This window comes from Gobius niger (assembly GCF_951799975.1).
Source record: "Gobius niger genome assembly, chromosome: 6".
Classification (NCBI taxonomy): Eukaryota; Metazoa; Chordata; class Actinopteri; order Gobiiformes; family Gobiidae; genus Gobius; species Gobius niger.
Window position 1 is genome coordinate 14,462,642 of NC_136857.1, and position 7,786 is coordinate 14,470,427.

Genomic DNA, 7,786 nt, shown 5'->3' on the forward strand with positions numbered 1-7,786 from the left:
TTTTGTCCAAACATGTCCCCAAACTTAAAGGGGGAAACACTTACCAGTGGGGGTGGGGACCTCTGGGTACCTCACAATTCTATATTATATGCGATACATGGCTCACGATAATGACAATCTCACGATACGCCGATACTGCAATAATCGACATATTGCACAAAAATAATATACCATACATCCCGATTTTTTTAAACAAACCTTTATTTTAACGTATCTACATATTTTTCATCATATACATTTGTTTCCATATGCTTTGTACCCCTTTTTTCTTATATAAATAAAATAAAATAAATAAATAAATAACTGATCCCTGACTTACTTACTTACTGGGTCCATTGATCGGTCGCTTCATTTGCATTTAAATATAGAAGAAATCACAGTCCTATTTCAAGAGGAATAAATCAACCCAAAATTAATCTTATTTACAGTTATATAAACTAGCATTAAGTCATTAAAAGTAATATATTTGTGTGACAGTGTTTGGTCAAAGTGCTACTGTTCTGACTGAATTCTTCGTCGCTCATTAATATGCACGACATAATCAAAAGTATCGATATCGGAAGTATCGTCTCGCAAAATATCGTGATATATCTAAAACGAGCTGCGTGGATCATTCACAAAGTTGGTTTTCTAGATCATACTCACAATCTGTTGATTTAGTCAAAGTTGTAAAATCTTATAAAGTTTAATCTGAAAACTTTGGAACAGTCTGGATATAAAACATAAGCAATACCAAAAATATTTATCGATACATATACACTGATAAATAAACGTCTGGTCTGGTTAGAATGTATGGAGAGGGGGGTTATTATAATCGATATTTCACCAAACAAACATGGCCAATTGCGAGTAAGTGCTTGTGCATCAATATTTACAAGACAAGCACAGCACCCACAAATATCTCCAGCATCTGATCCCTAACATGCAACCCCTTTAGACTGACCCACCACTGTCCCGGGCCAACTAAGCCTATCACAAGATTGAAATGGTATCCCAGCCAAAGCGTTGTATTTCGGCGCGGACCCTCGTCACGGACAGACACAGATACGATCAATCAGACGAGGAGAGAGATTGACATGTAAACAAGCAACAAGAGGCCCACTCAGCTGGGTCTCTCCTCGGACAGAGCACCATTCACCCCTACCGCTCGGTCTCCCTCTGCCCGGGTCCCCCTGTCCCATGCTCTTCCTGCACCCTGATCCTCTCCGGCCCAAGCACCACACTGTACCCATTCAACCGGTACATGCAGTTTTTCCACCTCTGCAGATAAATAAACACCATCATCATAATCATCATTAGCACCGTGACGTCAGCAGGCCACAGAGCGCACAATAAAGACTGGAAACAGACCCGGAGCCGGCATTGAGTTTAATATATGCAAATATGCAGCACATGCACGCAAGGAGTGCTTTTCCTCCGGGACATACTCCTTGTTGCGTAAACATATCAACGCTTTGATAGAAAGCATAGCACCTTAGTTGGCATGTGTACGCAAGTGTTCATATTTGAGTGTCACTGCAGGCCCACATCCATCTTCCCGCTGACTCCAGCCTGCATCTGGTTGTTAATGTGCGTGTTTCTCTTTTTTAGCATTTCACTGGATGGACTGTTTGCCCTTCTCCCCAGCGCTCCTTTGTATCTGACATACACTGTAGAATTTGCAAAGTGTGATTGATACCACTCCATTGTCCTGTTCTTTCCGACCGCAAATCCCCATTCCTCTCCGTGAGTTTGTATAGTGTGTCTCGCTGTGTCCTCCCGGGCGCCTTTAAAGAGGGATGTTCCAGGATTTTAGCCACTTTGTCCAAACAAATAGATGCTGCTCATTTGGGGGTTCCTTTAATCATGAGCGTGCTGAGAAATCAATGTATAACAAAACTAAATTGACATCCTCCTGGTGGCCCTAAAGCAGTGACGGGGTCCCGCTGGCCACATGTTCCTCTCACTCACCGTGTCCTCCATAGGCACCTTCCATTTTGCCTTCAAGTATCAATCAAGCACAGAATACACAGCTGAGCACACATGGCAGCATAATTATATTATGCCTCAAGCAGAAACCTGCAATTACTGCTTGCACAAATATTACCTAATCTATGAACTGGTTTGGAAGAGGAAAATGATTAAAAATGAATTTAAAACATAAATAATAATTTTGTAAATTACTGTAATATTATGTGGAGAATGTGATTTTTGCATTAAAGGGGACATACATTTAGCTCATTGTCCCAGAGAACTCCATTAGTCCACCTGGCTCATGCAGACAGGTCATCACCATACATTGTCTAAAACTGAGCATTTAGTTTATTTTTTGTTCAGTTTAATGCATCTTATGCCATACGTGTATATTAAACTCACAATTGTAAATATGACCATTAGTGAGGTTTTGTCGTTATAATTTGACATAGTCGTGTTGAATAATTGTGTGCTGATTGGCTGTTTATAGGCTACAATTAGCAGCTTGAATAATTACAATGGAGATTTATGCCACAAACCGCCATTTTTACAACACACTGGCAGATGGTTTGCAGCGTGGAGAATTTAGAATACAGTAGTTCTTCCCACAGACCTATGGCGTACTTTTCAACATATTTCTACATACTGTATATGCTTCATTGTTCATTGTTAAAACATTTACAAACCCAACTGGCCTTAAAGGAGCTATCCTTGATTTTTTTTTAATTTTCTGTATTGGAATAAAATTTGTTTTGTCCTTTAGTATATGGTAAAAGCAGATATTTATCCAAAAAACACTGCTTTTAAAGCCTTTTAAACAGTCATAAAATGTCAGGCAAGTAGGCATTTTTTACAGTGAAGTGCAGTTTTCCTCCCAGAAAGTTGTGAAACCTGGTTTAAACTCAGTCGCTGTGACAAATTTTGATGTTGTAATGCATTAGGAAAGTTTGAGGTGAGTTTGGACCACAAAATAGCAATTTGAAATTTGAGTGACCCAGTCAGGTATAGCTCCTTTAACCAAAACAAATTGAAATGGTCTTTTCCAACAAAACACAACACTTTGGAACTAAAAAAACTAAAACCTGTCACAGATATGCAGTTTGACACACTTCACATTATTTTTAATTGTAGTAATGTTACCCTGTTCACCCAGTGATAAATGATAAATAACTTGTTTTGTCAGGAGCTGTCTGCACATCTCCCTCAGTGTCTGTTTTAGCGAGGGGGAGGAAATGTGGTGGGATTAAGTTGTCTTGACTCATACTCGACACTGTACCGATGCTCTTGGAAAACAGTGAGTTCTATTGAGCACCACATCTGCATCTCCATCTGCATATGCACTGCTCACACTCTCGCTTCCCTAAACAAACTCCTGTCTTTGTGGAAACATGCTTAGGCCATGCTCTGGTTCATGCCGCGGACACTCTGTACTCACGTCGCCCTACTTTATCATTTTGCGCACTGTGTTTGCAATACGGGCTCAGTGTAGGTTTTGTTATAATATTCTTGTGTAATATTCTGTGGTAGAGTAATACATAAATAATATTGCAGGCATATCTACTTCAATTTTCAATGAAGTTCGTTGTCAAACAATATTATGTAAATGGTTATAGATGGTTGAATTTGAAATATACTTTCTAAACAATGTTCCGGTTTGTATCATATACCGCATCCTTATTTTGTGATTCAAACACGTGTGTGCTGCGATTGGAAACTGTTATATAAAAACATTTAGTATATTATTACTTGTCCGACTTCTTTGAAACACATTAACAGTGATTATGATCTAAAACGATCCAAATAACTAGAATTTCTCTTGATTGTGTCAAAATTAAAAAGCGCCTCCTCTCACATGGTCATTCTTTGTTCAGTCTTTTTCATACAGTTTATATGTTATTGTATAAGTTCGATTGAAATGGTTGCAGTTTCTTTCCTTTTAATTCCACAAATTCTTTATCATCCGGCTCCATGTTTTACTTTTCCACTATCGGCACATCTCACTGTCCACTGCTTTCCATCCATCTTCAGTGCTTGAATTATGGCCAATCCTGTTTTTCCTGTTCCTAACCTTACTGTTCCCCACAGAGGACATGCTGATAAAGTGAGTAAGTGCCCCAGGTTGTGTTTGTTTTTTAAATTTCGTGATTGATGGAAATGGCACATCCTTAAACGATCTCATTACAGAATACAAATTTCCAGAAAGTAACTACTGAGTAATACTTGTTAACTTTATTTGCTGTTTTCTTCTGGGTCAGACCATGTTTTTTCTGTAAATCTTGTAACTGTTCTTTCAGCCTCCCTTTGTCAGTATTTGCTTTGTTGTTTGCCTCTATACTTTTTCCACATTCCTTTAGCCGTTTGCAGTGCACAAAATCTCCTGATATTGTAGTAGTGAGCAGCAGATAAACATCTGTGAGACAGACTCCTCTGCAGAGGAGAGCAGTTCTCAGGCCGCATAGTGTACTTTGAATATTTAACACACACTAATGCACCGTATTAGAACTGCCCCAATCATCTCTCTGCCCAGTCGGATCAGTTCTACTTTCTAAACCTTGAACTTGTCAAGGGAAGCTCCCTCGAAGTGTGATAAATTTTGTCTAAAGGTGTGGGTCAGAGGCACATTCTTGTGAGCCATATTTCACTGGACTGACCTGGACATGCGGTCAAAAGGGCTGTAAATTTAAATGTGGTGTTTACACAGCGGCACCAGTCACCTGCAACTTTACAAAACAGGTTTGAGGTTAGTTAGTGTTGACAGTTCTTCTCTGAACACAAACAAACACATGACCCTATTTAAGTTTTATTAAAAGTTACATTTTCCAAGTGTCTCGGCTACATTGGCTCGTGATGTGACACAGTGTACGTGCGCACGAGGCATATACTTTGATCCTGCTCCAAGAGGGCTCTCTTTCTCTCTTTTTCCATATGTGGACTTAACGTGATCATAAACAATTACAAATATGAAGGGTTTGAGAAGCGACTTAAAGGCAATATACTCGATTATTTTCGAGTGGTGGAACAAAATTTGTTTTGTACTCTTATTGTAAACACAGACATTTGTGGGGAAAAACTTTATGCATGAGTGAGTATATCTGTGCCAATTATTTCTGTTGTCTTATCTACTGAAAATTGATGTCGCAAACTGCAGTTTCATGATTGCATAAGTTCAGTGAACCTCAACTCACTCCTTTTGAGTGCCAAAATATTTGTTTCCTGTTTTAAACGTTTCATAATTTTAAGCTGCTGAAATAAACAAACCAAAAACTAGGCTAAAATAATCACGGTATATCGAATTGTTGGCACATTATGTTCCAGTTTGCTTGTTTGTTTTATCAAACATCTGATAACCCTGTGATCTATTGTCATGGAGGCCAACAGATGAGATCCGCCGAACTTTGCAGCGAGAATCTTGAGTCGGCCGCATGACGTATTCATCTCTGCCATAGGCAGCTGTTAAGATGACAGAGCATGCAGAGATAATAGCTCAAAAGCACGATAAAAGTGCACGGTTATCATACTGTGACCGTATACAGAGTTCGCTGATATGATGAATGAACTCCCCACTTGAGGCTCAATGCTTTGAAATTTTATAAACACATTATGTCACAGACAATCGGTCTTTTTAAATAGCACAAAGTAAACAAGGCACAGATTGATAATGTTGGCACTTAACGGCAGCTCATTGTGTTTGCTCAGATCTGCAGTTTCTGCTGCACCTCCGCTGGGTGTCCGGTGGTGGTGCCCTGTGGCTGATGTACCGCTCCCGGTGCAGACGGCTCCTCTGATGGCATTTCCTTACCTGGTTCATCAGTACCCAGACTCAGCACTACGTCCATTATCTCATTGTGTCATAATGTGCCTGCGTGTGTGTGTGTGTGGCTGCGTGTGTGTGTGGCTGCGTGTGTGTGCCTGCGTGTGTGTGTGTGGCTATGGGGAGGGGGGTGGGGTGAGCAGTGTTGTCTGTTTGGAAGAGTGGGTGGTTGGGTGGGCGGGAACTGCTTTTAATCTGTAAAGCACTTTGTGTTACAACCTTGTATGAAAAGCGCTTTATAAATAAAGTTTTGATTGATTGATTGATTGATCTTACACTGTTGCTCAAACGCCACAAAACTCATCTCAGCAGAAGCTCCGGCCAGAGGCTTCATTACCAACATCCGTAATTCATACTATCTATATTTGTCCAAATGTACATTTGTTTGGGTAATGTACTTTTTAAGTGCTAATATATCTTTCTCCACACTCAACCCTTTTAGATGTGAAACACTTTATGAAGGACAGTGAACTTTAATCAGCCACTGAGAGCAGATTAAAGACGTGTGAAAAATGCTTGAATCACCAGCGCTTTGTCTGCGAATGTCGTCCATTGATATCTTTAAATCCACTCTGTTTCTTAAGCATGGGGCAGATGCCATTTCAGGTCAATGCCGGTGAAACAAAACTCTGAGCTACATAATTATTTCTCTGTAGTATCGAGTTTGGCAACTTCTGTTAACTCATTGTCTGTCTGCTATAAATATGCTACAAGCTAAAAATGGAAGAGGCTTCAGTGACAGATGGTGATTCATGCTCTGAGCATCTTCTGTGCAACACTTTCAGTATAATGGCAGTGAATGGACCTTGGGAATATTATGAATTCACACAAGATGAGCCCAAACGCTTCTCACATCTGTTTGGGTCAACTGAGGGTTTGTGGCTTCCAGAAATATTAACTTTGCTGGTTGTATTCTATTTATAGTATTCTACTTTGAGTACAGTTGTTTGCAACTCTACTGATGTCCAGTGTGTACCGATGTCTTATATGTAATTTTATTGCTCTGTGTGCTTATACAAGAAGCAATATTATAGATATGGTTGTTGTTGTTTTGAAGAAATGTACATTTGTACGTAAATGCACTGTTCTCTCTGCGCCTCATTGTTCTCATGGACGGACACGTGCAGCATCACTTCATCCAAAGCAGGCGTAGGACAGTACACAGCTGAACAAAAACCATCCCACACATGACAAATAATTCCATAGGGCTTTCTGTGCTGCTGACTTTAGTCTTGTTTATATGTCCCACAGCACAGCACTTGAGTCTGGGAAGTGATGGAGAGACTGTTTAAGGACAGGGCTGTTTTTTTCCCTGTGTCTTTAGGCAGAAGAGGCCCTGAGTTGACCACAAAGATGATTCATATTGGGTTTATCTAAAATGTCTTTGATTGTCAAAACCTCTTGAGCATTTGTTTGTGCCTGGAGGAGTTAACCACAAATGCCCCAAAACGGGGCAGAGGAAACAGCTGCCATTTTATGTGGGGCACAATAATAGGAGCTGGAAATAAGCCTTAACATGTGGGGGAATGTCCAGTCCCAAATCTCCAAGGAAAAGCTTGTCATAGATGAGATATTTAAAGGCCTCAGAAGCATTCCTCTTGAGTGAGAGACGCTGTGCCCTGACATGAGATGTTCTACCTGATGACTGACGCGCTAGTAAAATATTACTGCTGTTTTGACAAATGGAAGACATTATATCAAACATGGCTCCTCGTTCACTGTGATTCAATTTCCTTAAAACAATGCGCCTTCTCTCTTTTGCCTAGAATGGCCCCGCTCCATCCTGCTCGTCAGGCGTCATGTGCAGTTATCAAAGTGGAATTACTCAGCCGCTTTGTGACAAAATGTCCTGGAGTCGCAGAAGATAATCAGATCAGAGTGATTCGGGGGCTGGACATGCTGGTGCTGACATCACGGGACAATCTTTCCTCCACTGGACTGTCACTCTGAGGTGCGCCTGAGGGCTTGTGTGTTGTGTGTGTGTGTGTGTGTGTGTGTGCTGCTGGGGCCCCCAAACAGGAG